Source organism: Nansenia antarctica (genome assembly GCF_963989245.1).
Source record: "Nansenia antarctica genome assembly, chromosome: 1".
Lineage (NCBI taxonomy): Eukaryota > Metazoa > Chordata > Actinopteri > Argentiniformes > Microstomatidae > Nansenia > Nansenia antarctica.
This window is the reverse complement of record NC_137674.1, coordinates 35,185,120-35,206,869: the sequence shown is the minus strand read 5'-3', so window position 1 is coordinate 35,206,869 and position 21,750 is coordinate 35,185,120. Positions and strand designations below refer to the sequence as shown.

Sequence of the window (21,750 nt, the reverse complement as noted above, 5' to 3'; positions counted from 1 at the left end):
AGGATGAGGAGAGGGAAGAGAGAGGTCTCCAGAGCAGGGGCAGGGAGAGGACATCACAGACCAGCGGTCTGAGGTACGATGTAGGGATGACTCTCTCTGTAACAGAGACAGCTGTAGGGATGACTCTTTCTGCTACAGAGACAGATGTAGGGATGACTCTCTCTGCTACAGGAAGAGACAGATGAAGGGATGACTCTCTCTGCTACAGGAGGAGACAGATGGAGGGATGACTCTCTCTGCTAACAGGAAGAGAAAGGATATACAAATGAAAGGAGGAAGAAAATACAGGTTGATGTTTTCACATGATTTTATCACAAAGGTAACGCTGACTGGCTGACTAAGGAGTCCCTGACAGCGCCCTCGGAATATCACTGAGCTCTACTGAACATCGTTTATCCTCTCTCCTCCTGATTCACACAGCTAGAACGAACCGAGAACCAACCTAGAACTAACAGGCAGAACTAGACCTTCTCCAGCAAGGCTCAAGGAAAGATACTCTCAACACAGTACAACGAGATGGAGGGAGGGGGGGGTGGCGTATTCAACACCTGCAGTTCTTAGGCACAGTCAGTTGACCCCTGACCTACAGCCCTGACCCCTGACCTACGAACTGAGAAGATAGGACAGCACCATGCCACTGTTCTTACACACACACACACACACACACACACAGACACAAAGACACACACGTTCTGCCATCCACAGCAGAGGGAGGGGGGGGTCATTCCCCCCCCGCCCCCCCACCTTTCCCTTTTGATTGCCCCCCCCCTCTTCCCTGGGGGGTCAAAGTGCAGACTTCTTATAAGGGTAGCTGCTGCTGTCCTGCTTGTTGGGGGACCTGCGGTCTCTGTCTCTGTTCCCCTCCTCGCCCACACTGTTCCTCTGGGGGGGGGGCTGGAGGAGGAGGGGCCCCCCTGGCGGTGGTCCCGAGACCTCCCCAGACACGCCCCCCTCCTCCTGGGCCGCCCCCCCCTCCTCGTACCCCTCCAGGGCCCCGCTGGGGGGCCGCGGGGTCCCAAGGCCGTGAGTCAGGTCCATCCCCTCGCTACTAGGGGGTCTCCCTCTGGGATGGGGGGGTCCAGAGGGGTGGGGGGGCCCAGAGGGGTGGGGGGGCCCAGAGGGGTGGGGGGGCCCAGAGGGGAGGGCCAGGGCTCCGTCCTGCCTGGGGGGGGGCAGGCCTAGCACGTCCAGGCGCAGGGGGGGGTCCGGGGGGGCCGCTGCCCTTCCCAGGATGTGGTGAGGGTGGGGGTGGGGGGGGCAGCTGTGGCTGTAGAGGTCCGGCCCTCCTGCGTAGGGGGAGAGGGGCAGGGGGTGGGGGGAGGAGGAGGAGGGATGGGGGGGGGCCGCCGTTGGCTGGCAGGTGGGGGGGGGGAAGGCGTACAGGTCAGGGAACTCCTGGGGGGCCTGGGGGGGAGGGGGGGGCTGCAGGTGGAGGTCTGGGGGGGGAGCGTGCCTCTTGCAGGAGTGGGCGTGGCCGTGGGGGTGGTGGCGGGAGGAGGGGCAGGGGCCAGGGGGCAGGTGCGGGGCCGGCTGGGGGGCCAGGGGGCTGTGGCCTCCCCCCCCCTCCCTCAGGGTCATGGCTGAGACCCCCAGGGCAATGTCAGGCATGAAGTCCCTCATGGCCGCCTCCATCCCCATCTGGACCAGGAGGCACACACACACACACACACACACACACACACACACACACACAGTTAGACCTTGGGGGTATTGTGTTTATGTTCTCCGCACACGCTAGGCAAGGCAGGTTTATTAATTTGTACAGCACATTTCATACAACAGGGCAATTCAAAGTGCTTTACACAAAAAGACAGCCAGAGGAGCATAGTAAGAAAATAAAAGTGACAATGAATAAAAGCAAATATAAGAAGTAAATAGATAAAACATTCAATAAGACAATGGAACAAAAATACATTAAGACATTAATGGACAAAAAGACATTGATAGAAGTGTTCGTGTTTAATCATAATTGCTGCAAAACATGAAGGTTTCTAGCTTAGATTTACATAATTTTAGGGTTTGGGCCTGTTTGATTTCTTCAGGGAGTTTGTTCCAGGAGCAAAATACATTGATATGTATTTTGGTCCAAGACCATTTTGTAATTTGTATGCAATTAGGAGTACTTTGAATTCAATTCTCTGAGAGACTGGTAGCCAGTGTAGGGATCTCAGGATTGGTGTAATGTGTTGAAACTTCTTCGTTTTTGTTAGGACCCTAGCAGCGGTGTTTTGGATGAACTGCAGCTTGCGAACAGCCCCTTTAGATAGGCCTGTTAGTAGACCATTACAATAATCAAGTCTACTTGAAACAAATGCATGGATGAGTTTTTCAAGGTCATGTTTGGACATGAAACCTCTCAATCTTGTTATGTTTTTCTGATTCAGTTATCGAGTTTATGTGACTGTTGAAGTTTAGATCGGAGACTAGAATTACACCAAGATTTCTGACCAGTTTTTTAGTTTGAAGAGAGAGAGAATCAAGTTTTGCACTGACTTTCGATCTTTTGTCAGGTGCACCAAATACAATTATCTCTGTTTTGTCCTTTCTTATGATGTGTCCCAATGGAAGTATGTAAAGATTGAATAGGAGGGGGCCAAGGATTCATCCTTGGGGAACTCCACATGTCATTTTAATTTGTTCGGAGACACACACACACCTACCCACCCACACACCCACCCACCCACCCACCCACCCAAGTCACCACTCACCGCCTGTTGTTCAGCCAGCAGGGCGCGGCCCAGGGCCTGGTGGGGGTTGGTGCAGTCAGGGGGCGGGGCCTGGGGGGGCCTGCTGGGGGGGGCCTGGGGGTAGTCGGGGGGGCAGCCGTGCCGGGAGGGGGCCGCGGAGGAGGAGGAGGCGTGGCGGTGGAGGAGGGAGCGGTTGCAGGGGTAGGAGAAGGAGCGGGTGGGGGGGGGCAGCGACACCCGGGGCCTCCAGGCCCCCTTCAGCTGGGCCAAGCCGGGCGTGGAGGAGGGGGGGTGGTAGGGGGGAGGGGGGGGAGGCAGGGGAGGATGGAACCCAGACAGCCCCCCCCCCTCCAGGTCTGTGAACATGGTGTCCACCGCGGGGCTGCTGTTGACTCTGCAGCGCCCCCCCACCTGGCGCAGAGCCAGCACCGGACTCTCGTCCCCGAACCACCACTGCTCCTCTGGGAAGAACTTGTATGGGTTCTGGTGAGGAGAGACAGAATTGTTTTTTATAGCGATATGAAATGAAGTCTGAGGTAATCTTCAATTACACACGCACACAGAGACACGCACATATACGCACACACACACACACACGAGCACGCACGCACACACACACGCACGCACGCACGCACACACACACTCACACACACACACACCAACCCTTCACACACACACACACGCACGCGCACACGCACACACACTCTTCTGGGAAGAAATTGTATGGGTTCTGGTGATGAGACAGAATTATGTTTTTTAGCTCAATATGAAGTCTGAGGTAATCTTCAATTACACACACGCACGCACACACGCATACACACGCACAAGATGTCTAGACTAGATGTCTACCCTGTGCTGCTATGGAAAGACTCTGAAGGGTTGGTGTGTGTGTGTGTGTGTGTGTGTGTGTGTGTGTGTGTGAAGGGTTGGGGTGTGTGTGTGTGTGTGTGTGTGTGTGTGTGTGTGTGTGAAGGGGTGTCTCTCCCCGTCTCAAGTCTATAGTTTGTTATCACCGTAGACCAAACACTGGCTTTAGACCTCAGACCCTGTCTAGAACCAGGGTTAGACCTTAGACCCCTCACCTGCAGAAGCTCCGTGGCTCCGTCCGCCAGGCCGTACTCCCGCAGCACGCGCAGCTGCAGCTCCAGGCTGACGGTGGCCCCCTCTCCGCAGTTCAGCCCGTAGGCCCGCTGCACCTGCTCTGTCTGACGCAGCTGCTGCAGCCTACGCATCATCTCCCTCACCACACCCAGGCGGGGCACTGAGAGAGAGACACAGAGAGAGAGAGAGAGAGAGAGAGAGAGAGAGAGAGAGAGAGAGAGAGAGAGAGAGAGAGACACAGAGAGAGAGACAGAGAGAGAGACATAGAGAGAGAGAGACAGAGAGAGAGACACAGAGAGAGAGACAGAGAGAGAGACACAGAGAGAGAGACACAGAGAGACACAGAGAGACACACACACAGAGAGAGAGACACAGAGACACACACAGACAGAGAGACACACAGAGAGAGAGAGACACACACACACACAGAGAGAGAGAGAGACACACACACACACACACACACACACACACACTCAGAGAGACATGCAGACACACACAGAGAGAGAAACACACACACACACACACACACACACACACACACAGTTAATGTTAATGAACCTATGGAGACCTTATCACACAACCTCAGACAGTAACAAGCCTCTGCTACACCATCACACACTCACACACTAGGACCATTAAACACATTTACGTATTCTAAACGTATTTTATTTATTCAATTGACAATTTGTATAAAAGAATACCAGCAGTTTTGTGCCGCAGCCCTTTCCTACTGTCTGTTTCTACCGTCTGTCTGTTTCTAGTGTTTGTATGAATAAAAAGTTGCCGGTTGGCTCCTCCCCTCACCTGGTATCTCATTGGCCACCACGGAGGGGGCGGCGGCCTGGCCCCCGGCCAGCTGCTGGTGGTTGACCATGTGACAGCACTGCGGCACAGCGGTGTTCACCATGTACAGAGTATCGGGGACGTTGGACATCCTCACCAGACGCAGACGCACCAGGTCACTCTGCTCCACCATCATCTCCTCCAGAACCGACTGAGGGGGGGGGGGGGGGGTGGGGGGCAGGTGAGGAGAGGAGGGGACAGGTTAGGAGAGGAGGGGACAGGTTAGGAGAGGAGGGGACAGGTTAGGAGACAAGGAGACACGTTCGGAGCCCGTTCACTCCGCTCCTCCACCTCTGCTGGCCGACTGGCCCCACCACCTCTATGCCAACACGGCAGTCACGCTGCCCGGTCACGTCTCTTCACTACACTGGCTCCCCGCTGGTGGAACGAGTCCTGAGACATCTACTACCCCCCCCAGCACTGTGTCTTCTGAGACATCTACTAACCCCCAGCACTGTGTCTCCTGAGACATCTACTAACCCCCAGCACTGTGTCTCCTGAGACATCTACTACCACCCAGCACTGTGTCTCCTGAGACATCTACTACCACCCAGCACTGTGTCTCCTGAGACATCTACTACCACCCAGCACTGTGTCTCCTGAGACATCTACTACCCCCAAGCACTGTGTCTGCTAGATTTCTACTCCCCCCTTGTACTGTTTCTCCAGTGTAAAAATAAATAAATACAATTCTTTCTTCTTCTATCACGACGACTGCCAATGGCCCCTGGCCTGAGCTAGATTTCTCTTCCTGCTACGACTGGTGAATTGATGATTCACTTCCTTAGTCAAATGTATCGATTGTAAGTCGCTTTGGAATAAGGCGTCTGCTAAATGGCAAAAATTTAAATGTTAGGAGACGAGGGGACATGACAACACTGCTGTTGACATGACCCCCAGCTCCCCCCACGGACCCCCCCAGTCCCCCCAGCCGTGCCCCTGTCTTACCTTGGCCTCCTCCACGTAGGGGGAGAAGAGGCGGGGTCTCACATAGATGCCGGCATTCTTCTGTCTCAGCCAGGAGTTGGCCTTCCCCCCCTCCGCCGTGGGCAGCATGTCAGAGGGGGGGGTGCCGATCAGCCCCCGCTTCAACTGAGGAAGAGAGGGAGGGGAGGGAGAGAGAGAGGGAGGGAGGGAGAGAGAGAGGGAGGGGGAGGACATCATTCAAGAGAACACAGGCAGGAGGCACTTGGAGGCGTCAGCCACGTAATCTCAGGGTCCCCTGGTTCGATATACGTCCTGCTTTTGTTTTCTGGATGCCTTGTTTAAAAGTGCTTCATAATGTTTTATATTGTTGTTTTGATTGTTGCCACTGTCTATGTTGATGCCTTGTCTGTCAGGTGTGTCACACTGTGATTTTATGCATGTCTCTTTTTAACTTAAAAAAATAAAACTACATACAGCGTCAGAGAGGACGTCAGAGTTGGGGGGGAGGACGTGCTCGGTCCTGACGTAGGGCAGCAGGGGGGACAGGATGTCCTTCAGCTCCTCCACGTCCAGGTCACGCCGCTTCACCCCCCGCTTGTTCACGCTGTGGGCCGTCCCGCTCAGCAGGTTGGGCTCTGGGGGGGGGGGGGGGGGGGGCACACGCACACGCACACGCACACACACACACATAGAGAGACAGACAGACATGGACGGACACACACAGACAGACAGACACACAGACAGACAGACAGACACACACACTATATTAATATAGCATTTCATACAACAGGGGCAATTTAAAGTGCTTTACATACATTATTAAAAACACAGCAAGAGGAGCATAGTAAGAAAATAAAAATGACATTGATAAATATAAAAGTACATAGATATAAATATAAGAAGTAAATAGATAAAACATTCAGCAAGACAATAGTTAATGGATAAAAATACATTGATAGAAGTGTTTGTGTTTAATCATAACTGCTGCTGCAAAACATTAAGGTTTTTAGCTTTGGGCCTGTTTGATTTTCAAACACACCGACACACACACACACACAGCCACAGAAACCGGACACACCGACACACACACACACACAGCCACAGAAACCGGACACACCGACACAGCACACACACACCGACACACACACACACACACACCGACACATCACACACACCGACACACACACACACACACAGCCCACAGACACCGGACACACACACACACACACACACACACACACACACCACACAGACACCCGACACACACACCGACACACCGACACACCGACACACACACAGACACAGACACAGACACAGACACAGACACAGACAAAGACACAGACACAGACACAGACACAGACACAGACACAGACACACACACCGACACTCATAATCGTCAGTTGGCAGTTGGGATTCTGAGGAGATTCTCATTAGAGAAGGGGACTTCCTGGATGGAGGTTTTTAGTGCGTTTTGGAGGGAAAGGCTGGTTAAGTGGGTGATTCTCCCAGAGCCATTAGGGGGTGGGCTGTGAGGGTGATCACAGAGCCTATTATCTACCCCTGTCAGCCATCCTCTTAATAAGCTGCTGCTCTCCCCACTTAACAACGTACTTCAGAATGTCCTGCTCGCTCGCCTGTGAAGAGACGGACCAGGGGAGGCACGGGAGAGGGAGAGAAGAGAGGGTGATGGGGGGGGGGGGGGGGGGTGAATGGGGGGAGAGAGATGGAAGAGGGAGAGCAGGGAGAGATAGAGGGGGGAGGGAGGGAGGGAGAGAGAGAGATAGAGAGAGAGGTAGATAGATAGATAGAGAAAGAGAGATAGAGAGGAGAGAGAGAGAGAGAGAGGAGGTGAGGGGGGCAGGGGAGTGGGGGGGAGAGGAGGAGAGAAGAAGAATGTATTAGGACAAGGTTAAATATCGCCGTGAGTGAGCAGAATCAGGAGGTTCAATAAGGCTGCTGGAGTGTGATGTTCCTCCCCAGGGGTGACCACCCCCCTCCCCCAGGGGTAGAGTGGGGGGAGGGGGGTCCCTACCTGCAGGTAGTCAGACTGCAGGGCGGCCAGTAGGTGGTCCTTGCTGAGCTCGTAGAGGACGTCTGAGGTCACCACTGGATGAACTCCTCACACAGGAAGTGCAGCGCCTGACGCCGGACCCACTTGGACCCGTACGGCTGGGAGCTCCACTTCAGGATGGGCACCAGGGAGTCCACACACAAGGCTCTCCACCACACGTCCTCACAGCCTGGGGGGGGGGGGGGGGGAGAAGAGAGAATTGGTAAATGGACTTATATAGCTCCTTATCCAAAGAGCTTTACAACGACCTCTCATTCACACACACATTCACACATCAATGGCAGCAAGCTCATTGGGAGCAATTAGGGGTTCAGTGTCTTGCCCAAGGACACCTCGACATGTGGCCAGCCGGGCTCGAACCGCCGATCTTGCGATCATTAGATGCCGGCTCTACCTCCTGAGACACAGCCGCCCCACTAGCTCACTAAGGCGTCAGCCGTGTAATCGCAGGGTCCCCGGTTTGATTCCCGCCATCGACCTATCCTGCTTGTCATCCCCTCCTCTCTCTCTCTCTCACCCATCCTTCCTCTCAATCTCTACTGGTCTCTATCCTCCTCTCTCTCTCACCCATCCTTCCTGTCAGTCTCTACTGTCTCTATCCCCCTCTCTCTCTCTCACCCATCCTTCCTGTCAGTCTCTACTGTCTCTATCCTCCTCTCTCTCTCTCACCCATCATTCCTGTCAGTCTCTACTGTCTCTATCCTCCTCTCTCTCTCAACCATCCTTCCTGTCAGTCCTACTGTCTCTATCCCCCTCTCTCTCTCTCACCCATCCTTCTGTCAGTCTCTACTGTCTCTATCCTCCTCTCTCTCTCAACCATCCTTCCTGTCAGTCTCTACTGTCTCCATCCTCCTCTCTCTCACCCATCCATCCTGTCAATCTCTACTGTCTCTATCCTCCTCTCTCTCTCTCTCTCTCACCCATCCTTCCTGTCAATCTCTACTGTCTCTATCCTCCTCTCTCTCACCCATCCTTCCTGTCAATCTCTACTGTCTCTATCTCCTCTCTCTCTCTCTCTCTCTCTCTCTCTCTCTCTCTCTCTCTCTCTCTCTCTCTCTTCTCTCTCTCTCTCTCTCTCTCTCTCTCTCTCTCTCTCTCTCTCTCTCTCTCTCTCTCTCTCTCTCTCTCTCTCTCTCTCTCTCTCTCTCTCTCTCTCTCTCTCTCTCTCTCTCTCTCTCTCTCTCTCTCACCCATCCTTCCTGTCAATCTACTGTCTCTAAAAAAAGAAAAGTAATCCCAGTTAGACGTGGGAGCGAAGGGGCTTAATTGAGCCGTAAACATCCTGCAGGCAATTAGACGGCCCGCTCAGAAGGCTTCAGTAGTCTCACTCCTGTTCACAGACACATGGGCCTCCCCCCCCCCGCCCCTTCCCTCCCCCCCCCCCCTGTGTTTCCTACACCAGAGCAGCACATACCAGAACAGCAGGCGGTGGTTTGAGTCTTGCTACACACAACCCCACAGAAATGCCTTTGATACCTTCACGTGTTTGACTCTCTACCTCCCCTCTCTACCTCCCCTCTCTGCCCCCCTCTCTGCCTCCCCTCAACCACACTAAATAAACACCGCAGCCAGAGGGAAGTATGCCCCCGCCACACACACACACACGCACGCGCACACGCACACGCACACGCGCACACACACACACACACACACACACACACACACTCTCTCTCTCTCTCACGCACACACACACACACTCTCTCTCTCTCTCTCTCTCACACACACACACACCACGTATTAATCAAAAACTCATTAAAAGTCACAGAAGGTTTATGAATAATGTACTTCGTATATGCCTCGCTGTTTCAACAAACCCAGGGAGGAAGGGTGTGGGGGGGGGGGGCAGAGAGCCTATAGTTGCAGTCGTAGTCGTTTTAGTTGCGTACGATAAAACATAGGAAGACGCGCACAGCAGGAGGGAGAGAGGAGAGAGACGCAACTGCAGTCGTGATCAAAGCAGAACTCCTATTAAACCCAACTGGATCTCCAACAACTTCGGGATTAGGAAGCTAGCTAGCGCACGTTCGCTAGGCTACATCACCTCAGCATCCTGTCGGAACCCCCTGACAGGCAGGACGACTTCCTTCTATGTTGCTGTTCAACCCAGGGGGACGTGAGGGATGATGAGAGACAGGGATGAGAGACAGGGATGAGAGAAAAGCTGAGTGTGACATCTAGAGATCCAGATAGAGACGCTGGTCTGCTTTGGACTGACCAATGACCAGCCCCCCAGCCCTCTACACCACAGCCCCAGCCACAGCTCTTCATCCCCAGCCCAGCCCAGCCCCAGCCCCAGCCCCATCCCCAGCCCAGACCCAGCCCCAGCCTCAGCCCTCCAGCCCCAGTCCTAACCCCACCCCCAACCCCAGCCCCAACCCTCAGCCCCAGCCCCACTGTGGCGTTGAGAGGAGGATGAGGGGAGGAGAGGAGGATGAGGAGGAGAGGAGGAGACGTGGATGCAGCGCTCTGCCTTCTATCTTCAAGACACAGGCTGGAGGAGGGAATGGATTCCACACTTCTTTCTATCCCTCCCTCCCTCCTTCCCTCATTTTCCCCCCTCTGTATCTCTGCTCTCTTTATCTCATTTAGTATCATTCTCTCTCTCTCTCCCCCATTCTATTCCCGTCTTTGCATTTTCTCTGCTCTCTGACACGTGCACAGGCACGCGCACGCACATGACACATACGCACACACACCGCACACACACACGCACGCGTGCACACACACGCACGCACGCACGCACACACACACACACACACACACACACACAGGAGCCTTTGATAGGTAAAGCCTTCCCAGCGGGGCACCAGGAGCACATGAAAGCAGCTAGCTCTGTTCCCTGTTAGACCATTAGCATTCACCGCACCATTCAGCCCTGTAAAGCTGTGCACTTTTTATTATGGGAAGGAGATTAGTATCAGCATTATATCTAATACTAAAGCCACCCCCCTCCCCACCCTCCTCCTCCACCCCCACCTCCCCCTCCCCCATCTCCCTCAAGGGGTGGCGTACACCGAATTCACTGGAGCACACTCACTGACAAGAATATCAACACAGCGGGGCATTATGGGAACAGCATATTTTCCCCGACTGTACTAATAACTAAGGGTGTGTGTGTACTGCTTTTGTCTGTCTGGCTGTTTTTCTCTGTTCTGTGGAGCTTTTTCTGTTTACAGGAACAGGCCGTCTCCAAACCCACTGGTAACATCAGCAGCACTCAGGGGTGTAAACACAGTTCTGGGCTGAGTAATGTCTGATTACTCAACGCTGGTGTTTTATGTTCGGCTCTAGAGAGAGGCTGAAAGAAAAACAAAAAAAGGAGGAAAGGAACTGAAATTTCCTAAAAAGATTGGCTGGTTAACACTAGAACACCACATCACCAACTGCCAAATCTTATTTCAAATTTGAAAAGTGACAGTTAACACTAGTTAACAGCCATGCTGTTAACAGCCGTGCCTTTTTTACCTACTATAAGAGCCGTCTCGGGGGTCAAATGACCATAGTCTTTACAATGGGAAGATGCTACTTACACACAACGACCACTAGTTGGCCGCCTTGTAAATTAGCCTGCCTCTTACACAGAAAAACAGCAAAATAGTTTTATACTAGCATATCCTGATTTTTAAAATGTAAGGATACTGGGTGGTAGAACGCACATATCTAGGAAAAGTCATGAAAGGAGGGTCCTGAAATTTGATCCACTTCCTGGGGGTCCACTTCCTTCATTCATAGGTCAAGCTCTGGCTGCCTTTTACCAAAGTACATGACTTTATCAGACAATATCACGGACATCACAGACCCGGGACACATCCATTCCTGCCTTCAGCCAGAGAGAGAGAGAGAGAGAGAGAGAGGGTACGGCTGTATCGACCGTCCTGATGGAAGTCTTTATGACAGAACTGACGCTGTTAGTCATGCAGGCAGCCATGGCCACATGCATTTAGAGTCCTTCTCCTCTCTAAAGACTTTCACACTCCAGCAACAAACTGGCTAACATTCTTTACTCTCCCCAAGGTCGTTCAATCAATCAGTCAATGAATAAAAAAAATACCACAAATGAATTCAGATTGTAATGGGCCATATTTCTTTTTTCTTTTTACAAGGTTGTATTATTCATTATGGTGTGTGTGTGTGTGTGTGTGTGTGTGTGTGTGTGTGTGCGTGTGTGTGTGTGTGTGTGTGTCCTGGAGGAATCGGTATTATATCATATGCGTTTGTGTGCTGATCCACTTATCATCCCATTTACTGTGCACTTGAAAAATTAATAAGGCTTTTAATATCAGTCAGGGTATGAGAGGGAGAGAGAGAGAGAGACATTTTACATTTACGTTTTTGGCATTTAGCAGATGCCTTTATCCAAAGGGACTTACAACAAGTACATTTGTCTAAGTAAGTGAATCATCTGTCCATCAGTCATCATAAGAAAAGTAATCTCTGCTCTATACATGAAGTAGAGAAACTGTATGGGGGGGGTGAGGAGGTCTTTAGGAGGGACTGTACAGGGGGGGGGGTAGTGGGGATAAGGAGGTCTTTAGGAGGGACAGTTTAGCTGTAGTCTGAAGAGATGAGACTTCAATCTATGGTGGAATATAGACATAGAGAGACAGAGACAAACAGACAGTCAGACAGACACAGAGAGAGAGAGAGAGAGAGAGAGAGAGAGAAAGAGAGAGAGCGAGAGAGAGGGAGAGAGGGATAGACAGGCAGAGAGAGAGAGAGAGAGACAGAGAAACAGAGAGAGACAGAGAGAGAGACACACAGACAGAGAGAGAGACAGAGAGAGAGAGAGAGAGAGAGATCTGCTGGCAGGGAGCTAATAAGGCTGATTAACCACTGATGTCAGTGTGAGTCTCTCTACCTCACCTCACCTCACCTCACCTCACCTCACCCACCGACGAGAGGCCCAGGAATGTCTGTCTGCCTGTCTGTACGTACCCGGAGGAGACGGAAGGAGAAGACAGGAGGAGACTGACAGGTGATTAAGCCTGGCTAGAACACCAAACATAAGCCTGTCTACTTCCCCCTGTAATGCTCTACTTCCCCCAGTGATGCTCTACTTCCCCCTGTAATGCTCTTTTTCTCTCTGTAATGCTCTTTTTCTCTCTGTAATGCTCTTTTTCTCTCTGTGATGCTCTTTTTCTCTCTGTGATGCTCTACTTCCCCCAGTGATGCTCTACTTCCCCCTGTAATGCTCTTTTTCTCTCTGTAATGCTCTTTTTCTCTCTGTAATGCTCTTTTTCTCTCTGTGATGCTCTTTTCTCTCTGTGATGCTCTACTTCCCCCAGTGATGCTCTACTTCCCCCTGTAATGCTCTTTTTCTCTCTGTAATGTTCCTTTTCTCTCTGTGATGCTCTACCTCCCTCTGTGATGCTCTACTCTCCTCTGTGATGCTCTACTCCCCTCTGTGATGCTCTACTACCCTCTGTGATGCTCTACTTCCCTCTGTGATGCTCTACCTCCCTCTGTGATGCTCTACTTCCCTCTGTGATTCTCTACGTCCCCATGTGATGCTCTACGTCCCCTCTGTGATGCTCTACGTCCCTGTGATGCTCTACCTCCTTCTGTGATGCTCTACTTCCCCTCAGTGATGCTCTACCTCCCTCTGTGATGCTCTACTTCCCCCTGTGATGCTCTACTTCCCCCAGTGATGCTCTACCTCCCTCTGTGATGCTCTACCTCCCTCTGTGATGCTCTACTTCCCCCTGTGATCCTCTACGTCCCTGTGATGCTCTAGCTCCTTCTGTGATCCTCTACTTCCCTCTGTGATGCTCTACCTCCCTCTGTGATGCTCTACCTCCCTCTGTGATGCTCTACTTCCCTCTGTGATGCTCTACTTCCCCCTGTGATCCTCTACGTCCCTGTGATGCTCTAGTTCCTTTTGTGATGCTCTACTTCCCTCTGTGATGCTTTACTCCCCTCTGTAATCCTCTACCTCCCTGTGATGCTCTAGCTCCTTCTGTGATGCTCTACTTCCCTCTGTGATGCTCTACTTCTCTCTGTGATGCTCTACTTCCCCCTGTGATCCTCTACGTCCCCCTGTGATGCTCTACGTCCCCTCTGTGATGCTCTACCTCCCTGTGATGCTCTAGCTCCTTCTGTGATGCTCTACTTCCCTCTGTGATGCTCTACTTCCCCTCTGTGATGCTCTACTTCCCTCTGTGATGCTCTACTTCCCTCTGCGATGCTCTACTTTCTCTCTATGATGCTCTACTTCCTCTCTGTGATGCTCTACTTCCCTCTGTGTTGCTCTACTTCCTTCTGTGATGCTCTACTTCCCTCTGTGTTGCTCTACTTCCTTCTGTGATGCTCTACTTCCATCTGTGATGGCTGGACACACATGGAAGCTTCTGGGGTCTCCAGTCTGCGGGAGGGAGGGAGGGGGGAGGTCGGACAAGGTCGGAACATGGAAATGAAATCATCGGCCCTCCGAGCTCATTTGACACTTGGGTGAGCAAGGGTTTTGGAGGCCAACTGTGAGGGGGGGGGGACAGAGAGAGGGAGAGGGAGAGAGAGTGTGTGTGTGTGTGTGTGTGTCTGTGGAAAGGGTAGGGTTGAAATTGAGAGGAGTAGCTATAGCAGGGGAGGAGAGGAGAGATAGATAAAGAGAGAGAGAGAGAGAAAGAGAGAGAGAGAGAGAGAAATAAGAGTGATAAACTAAAATAAGAGGTGGGCACAGCGCAGACAAAAAGAGGAGACCTTGATACAGACACACATGGTGAACCTCAGCCACCCCAGGAGGCTTGGTGGGAACTGATAACACTGCTGCTTCTCTGTGGGGGAGACGGGGGAGGAGAGGAGGGAGGAGGGGAGAGGAGAGGGGAGGGGAGGGGAGGAGGGAGGATTGGAGAGGGGAGAGGAGGAGAGGAGATGGGAGGAGAGGAGAGGGGAGGGGAGGGGAGGAGGGGAGAGGCGAGGAGAGGAGAGAGTGGATAAAAATACTCTAGGGGGGCTTGGTGAGAGGGGGGGGGGGGGGCGGGGTGCTTAAGCTGCCTGGGAATGACACAGAGGTGGAGGGAGGAGGGACCCAGCCAGCTGTGTGTGTGTGTGATGCTCGTGTGCAGGGTCTTGGGGGGGGGGTAGTGGCGTGTTTGATTGACAGGTGGCAGCATGCGCGACATCCATGGTGATGCAGTAGATGTGACTTCTCTACTTTTACTTTGTTTTTCTTTCAGGAGAAAAAGATCCAGGGTTATTCAGAAGGGCTAACAACGTGCTGCCTGCTGCTGTGTGTGTGTGTGTGTGTGTGTGTGTGTGTGTGTGTGTGTGTGTGGGAGGTACTGCTCACTGTCTTGTCAATGTACAGGTGCGGAAAGAAAGAAGCACATTCCTCCCACTCTGCATCATCATTCACTGACTATAAATATCCTCCTGAGATGCACTTTGAGATGAATGGCTGTTCTCAGCACCAGAGCCAAGGCTGCCTGTACAGGGACAGAACCACTGCTGCCTGGAGTGGACAGACTGACGCTGGTTCTGCTTCTGGCCCGTGGTCCGGTGGCCCGGAAGCTTCCAGTCGGAGGATAGAGTCCGTGACAGAGACCTTGGTGTGACGGAGAGACAGAGGGACAGAGAGACAGAGACAGAGAGAGAGAGACAGAAAGAGAGAGACAGACAGAGAGAGAGAGACAGAGAGAGGGACAGAGAGACAGAGAGAGAGAGAGAGAGAGAGACAGAGAGAGAGAGAGAGAAAGAAAGAGACAGAGAGAGAGAGAGAGAGAGAGAGAGAGAGAGACAGAGGGACAGAGAGATAGAGGGACAGAGACAGAGAGACAGAGAGACAGAGGGACAGAGGGACAGAGGGACCACCCTCATGCTGGTCCCTGTAGCTGTGTGTTACACCTCAACTGCTCCTTACACCTTAACTGCTCCTCCTGAGACATCGACTACCCCCCTGTACTGTCCCTCCTGAGACATCTACTACCCCCTGTACCGTCCCTCCTGAGACATCTACTACCCCCCTGTACTGTCCCTCCTGAGACATCTACTACCCCCCTGTACTGTCCCTCCTGAGACATCTACTACCCTCTGTACTGTCCCTCCTGAGACATCTACTACCCCCCTGTACTGTCCCTCGAGACATCTACTACCCCCCTGTACTGTCCCTCCTGAGACATCTACTACCCCCCTGTACTGTCCCTCCCGAGACATCTACTACCCCCCTGTACTGTCCCTCCTGAGACATCTACTACCCCCCTATACTGTCCTTCCTGAGACATCTACTACCCCCCTGTACTGTCCCTCCTGAGACATCTACTACCCTCTGTACTGTCCCTCCTGAGACATCTACTACCCCCCTGTACTGTCCCTCGAGACATCTACTACCCCCCCTGTACTGTCCCTCCTGACATCTACTACCCCCCTGTACTGTCCCTCCTGATACATCTACTACCCCCCTGTACTGTCCCTCCTGAGACATCTACTACCCTCTGTACTGTCCCTCCTGAGACATCTACTACCCCCCTGTACTGTCCCTCGAGACATCTACTACCCCCCCTGTACTGTCCCTCCTGACATCTACTACCCCCCTGTACTGTCCCTCCTGAGACATCTACTACCCTCTGTACTGTCCATCCTGAGACATCTACTACCCCCCTGCACGACATCTACTACCCCCCTCAGAACTGCAGTCACTCCTCATCTTCCGTCGGAGACTGAACACCTCCATATCTTCAGGCTACACCTTAACTGCTCCTTCTGAGACATCTACTACACTGTGTCTCCAGAGACACCTGCTTCCCCCCTGACTGTTTCTCTACCACCCCACTGACGCCCTACAGAGATCAAAGATACTACGGCCCTCAGTGTGTGTGTGTGTGTGTGTGTGTGTGTGTCCCTGTTGACGAAAGACTTTCCTCCCACCACCAGTCTCACAACATCCTGTGGGAAACACTGAGGTCTAAACCTAGCTGGGGAAAGACAGACAGATGGAAACAAATGACAAACTATCCTCCACGTGATGCAACAACGCATTCAAACAGTCCCGTTTCTCCATCGCTTATTTTGACAAGAGGAAGGCGACAGGGGCCTTTCCCTGACTGACACCACGACAAACACCCGAGAACGACTCCTGAGGGGTGGAGGAGGTGAGAGCCGGAGAGAGCCGCTTCTCTCCCCATGCCTGACTGGGTGCCGTTTATTAAATGGAACCTGGTATCCATGGAGAGTAAGTCTCCCTCAGGGTTTAGAAACCTATCGCTGGGAAGAGAGTCGGTTGGTAACCAACTGACAAAAGAAAGACTTCCGCTCGCGGTTCCGTTTGACCGTGACCACGTGTGTGAGGGAGAGGGAGAGAGAGAGAGAGGCAGGGAGGGAGAGAGAGAGAGGCAGGGAGAGAGAGAGAGAGAGGGAGAGAGAGAGAGAGGGAGAGAGAGGGAGAGCGAAGGAAAGAGAGAGAGAAAGAGAGAGAGAGAGAGAGAGAGAGAGAGAGCTGACTTGTGATAAATATAAGAGAGTGATGAAGGCCTGTCAGGAGCTCTAGGTGTTCTGCGCTGCAGAGCTGCATGTTATCAACAGGACTGTCTGTCACAGAACACCCCCCCCCGAAGCCCCCTGCCTCCTCCCCAAACCCTCCTGCCACCCCCCAACCCTCCTACCTCCTCCCCCAACTCCTCCCCGAAAACCCTCTTGCTTATAGACTGTTACCGGGGAGAGAGCAGTGACACCACACACACACAGCCACCCTCCCACCCACCCACCCACCCACACCCACACCCACACACCCACACACACCCACACACCCACACACACACACACACACACACACACACACGCTAAGCAGCCATGCTATTTCCATTTCCCACTAATTTCCACACATTGGCTCCTATCTACATAGACATATTGCCATCATGCAATTAGCCCTGAAACCAGCTGAGTATGAGCCGGGGAAATATGTTAGTACTTGGGATACAGTACAGTTATATGGGGGGGTATATACAGGGATATATGCAAATTAAGCAATAACGCTTCAGAAAGGCCATGATTTATGGTCGACATCGTCACGGATACAGGGAGCTGTTAGCAGCGCACCGGTTCCACAACCGATCGGAAACAATCGTGACAAGAAAACAATGCTTTGAGTATTTATTTTTGTGATATATTGCGGGTGGTTTTCTTGCCCTGCCCTGAGAAATATGGTTAATGTCGTCAAGGGAACCAGATAACACAAATCTTACCACGGCTTACGAACAGCAGCATAATAGATGATTTTAACCGTGACATTATCGTTATTAAATCCCGGAGGCTTCCAACTGCCAATCACGACGCTGTGTCGTCTTCATCAACCTCCCCTGTTGAATAATGTACTGTACAGGATGAGGAGTTGAAATTGAAAATAGCTCCTTTCCGATTCTGTTGGGAGTCGGTTCCCGGTCTACGTGTAGGTGTATTATTTCTACCTTCTGAAATTATGGCTAGGACTGGTGTTATCATGTGAAAGATTCTTTATATAAAGATCTGCTGACATACACTTGTGATCACTTTCAATTCAATAAACAAGCTATTAGATATTTACTTTAAATTCTGGATGTACTATTCGCATTTCTCAAAAACCAACAAACTGTCAACTTCTATGACGTCTTGCTGCAAGGCATTCTGGAACCTGCAGTTCTACCCATTTTTAGCTAATACAACAGAAATGTTTTAAAATCATGTAACATATTAATCAATCATGTAACCTATAAAGTGACAACACAAGGGTTTAAATCCTCGAGTCCTCAATGGTGTCCCCGAACGACCACCCCCCTCAGCGCTGAACAACCTCCCCCCCGCCCCCCCTCACCACTGAACGACCCCCCCCTCACCTCACTGCTAATGCATTTGTGAGAAGAAAGCAATGGGACTCCGTGTGAGGAAGGATATCAATCCACAGGCAGTCTGAGATAAACCACACCGCCTCAGGGTATCAGTACCAGGGCCATATCACAGGGGGAGAGAGAGAGAGGGATATCACACACAGGCACAGCAGCGCCTTTCAAATAACACTCCAGCATGACAGACTGACTTTCAGATGCATGATGCACGCCATCCATCATCTCTCCACCTCCATCCATCCATCATCTATCATCTATCCACCTCCATCCATCATCTATCCACCTCTATCATCTATCATCTATCATCCATCCACCTCACCAAAACTGATTTAGAAGGTTTTAAAGTAGTTAAGCTGCTGCTTCTGTTGAAGCCTGGCGGTCTCCCACCTTCAGAGAAGGAGATCTGAGATCAGCTCTAAACGTGCCCGGAGGCCGAATAGGATATCATGAATACGAGATCACAGACAAGTAATATCACAAGACCACCGACTCAGAGACATTCAGATCCTCTGACCCAGTGTGTGTGTGTGTGTGTGTGTGTGTGTGTGTGTGTTGCTTCCTACCCGGCGGGTCGCTCCTACCAGGTGACTTGGAGAGAATCGTTCGTCTTCTCCACTAACCCTCACCACTGGGGTCCCCCAGGGCTCTGTCCTAGGGCCCCTACTGTTCTCCCTCTACACCAAGTCTCTTGGCTCAGTAATCTCCTCACACGGGTTCTCCTACCACAGCTACACAGATGACACTCAACACTCCCTGTCCTTCCCCCCATCTGACCTACATGTGGCAACACATGTCTCTGCATGTCTCGCCGACATCTCTCCATGGATGTCAGACCACCATCTCAAGCTCAAACTTACCAAGACTGAGCTACTCTTTATCCCTGGGAAAGCCTGCCCTCTCCAAGACTTCTCCATCACAGTGGAGAATCTACTGTAACCCCCTCCCAGACAGCCAAGAACCTTGGAGTGATCCTGGACAACCGTCTATCCTGTGCAGAGAACATCGCAGCGACAGCACGCTCCTGCAGATTCTGCCTTTTCAACATCAGAAGGATATGACCATTCCTCACCAGAGAAGCAGCGCAACTCTTGACCCAGTCACTGGTCATCTCCCGCTTTGACTACTGCAACGCACTCCTGGCCGGGCTCCCTGCCTCCGCCATCAGACCTCTGCAGCTCATCCAGAATGCTGCCGACCGTCTGGTGTTCAACCTCCCCAAATGTTCTCATGTCACCCTTCTCCTTCGCACCCTGCACTGGCTTCTGATAGCAGCTCGCATCAGATTCAAGACACGCTGCCCGGTCTTGTCTCTTCACTACACTGGATCCCTGCTGGTGGAATGAGCTTCCCACGGCTGTCAGAACTGCATAGTCACTACTTATCTTCCGCCGGAGACTGAAGACCCATCTCTTCAGGCTACACCTTAACTGCTCCTCCTGAGACATCTACTACCCCTCAGCACTGTGTCTCCTGAGACATCTACTACCCCTCAGCACTGTGCCTCCTGAGACATCTACTACCCCCCAGCACTGTACCTCCTGAGACATCTAATACCCCTCAGCACTGTGTCTCCTGAGACATCTACTACCCCCCAGCACTGTGTCTCCTGAGACATCTACTACCCCCCAGCACTGTGTCTCCTGAGACACCTGCTTCCCCCTATACTGTGTCTCCTAAGATGTGTACTTCCCCCGCCTTGTACTGTTTCTCCTGTGTTTTTCTTTCTTTCTTCTATCACGACGACTGCCAATGGCCCCTGGCCTGAGCTAGATTACTCTTCCTGCTATGACTGGTGGATTGAGGATTCACTTGCTTAGTCAAATGTATAGATTGTAAGTCGCTTTGGAATAAGGCGTCTGCTAAATAATAAAAATGTAAAAAAAATATTAGTGCACAGGGGACAGGGCCACGGTAGGTAACAGGACTCACCTTGGGCCAGCATGCTGAACTCCAGGAAGAGGGCGATGTGGTACAGCTCCATGGCCTCCTCCGTGCGGGTGCTGAAGCCCCCCGCCCGGCTGCCCCCGCCTCCCCCGCCCCCCCCACCCCCTCCCCCGGCCAGCAGCACCTGCACCTCCCCCAGGCTCCCTGCCGACGGACTCCCCCGCATCACCAGCGCCAGCTCCACAGCGTCCGTGTACATGCAGTGGAGGATGACGCGCACATACTTCCGGGGGATGATGCTCTCGTCCAGGACGATGCGCGTGGGCGTGCGCAGCGCCCGCTCCGTCATCTCCTCGCCCGTGCGGATGCGCCGCTGCAGGAGGTTGCGGAAGAACGGCGAACGGGCCGAGAGCACAGCCTTGTGGGCCCTCAGGTCCTCTGGATCTGGGGAGGAGGAGGAGCAACCTGGTCCCCCCCCTCCTCCTCCACCTCCTCCACCCCCTGTGGCTACCCCCCCACCCCCGCTACCACCCCCGAAGCCCTCCACCAGCTCGGAGTCGGAGGAGAAGCTGAGCAGCGCGTCGTAGTAAGACATGTAGTCGTGCAGCCCCCGCATGTCTGCCTCCAGGGAGTTGGGCGTGCCGAACTCCTCACTCAGCTGCGCCAGCACGTCCACGTTCTGCAGGCGGGGGTCCTCCACGGCAGAGGACCCGCCGAAGGACCCCCCGAACTCCCCTGTGTACAGGAAGTGCAGCAGGGCGGAGAACATGGGCACGTCGATGCCGGCCGTCTCCACGTCCATCAGCACCTCCGCCCCGGCCCCCCCCGGGGAGGACGACAGCAGGGTCTTGAAGAACGGGCAGCGGGCCGCCAGGACGGCGCGGTGGGCGGGGAAGCAGGTGTCCTGGAGGAGTAGGGGGGGGGCAGAATAATCAATTAACACTAGAACAGCCATGGGTGGGGTCAAGTGAATAAATTAGTTTTTATACCTTTGCACTCGATCAAATCAGGACCCTCCTTTCATGACTTTTCCTAGATATGTGCCTTCTACCACCAGTATCCTTACATTTTCTAAATCACATCAGGATAAGCTAGTATAAAGCTATTTTGCAGTTTTTCTGTGAAGGAGGCAGGCTAATTTACAAGCCGGCAAACTAGTGGTCGTTGTGTGTAAATAGCAGCTTACCATTCTAAAGACTATGGTCATTTGACCCCTGAGGCGGCTCTTTTAATAGGTACAATAGACACGGCTGTAGACATACAGAGCAGTAGACATTTGGTGTTAATCGTTCCTGAGGGTCAAAGAAGATTTTTGGGGGGGGCGCATGCCTTTTTCCTGTTCTGTATTATTGTTATGTTAGTCTAAGCCTTCATATGAAGAAGAAGAAGAAATTCATGAGAATTAATACCAGAATAAATTCGATTTTTC

At 52.5% G+C, this 21,750-nt stretch overlaps 1 pseudogene across 1 annotated transcript in view; it reads right to left on the bottom strand.

The window, feature by feature from the left end:
• Positions 1–783: 783 nt before the first annotated feature.
• The window catches only part of LOC308176039 (BTB/POZ domain-containing protein 7-like), a 25,403-nt pseudogene continuing 4,436 nt past the window's right edge, over positions 784–21,750 (bottom strand). The window contains exons 3-12 of the transcript in view: positions 20,367–21,225; positions 7,591–7,798; positions 7,117–7,192; positions 6,033–6,193; positions 5,580–5,723; positions 4,593–4,782; positions 3,770–3,948; positions 2,709–3,170; positions 1,163–1,638; positions 784–1,063 (exon numbers count right to left, since the gene is read on the bottom strand). The product of the transcript in view is annotated as a BTB/POZ domain-containing protein 7-like (transcript). The remainder of the gene's footprint in view (positions 1,064–1,162; positions 1,639–2,708; positions 3,171–3,769; positions 3,949–4,592; positions 4,783–5,579; positions 5,724–6,032; positions 6,194–7,116; positions 7,193–7,590; positions 7,799–20,366; positions 21,226–21,750) is intronic.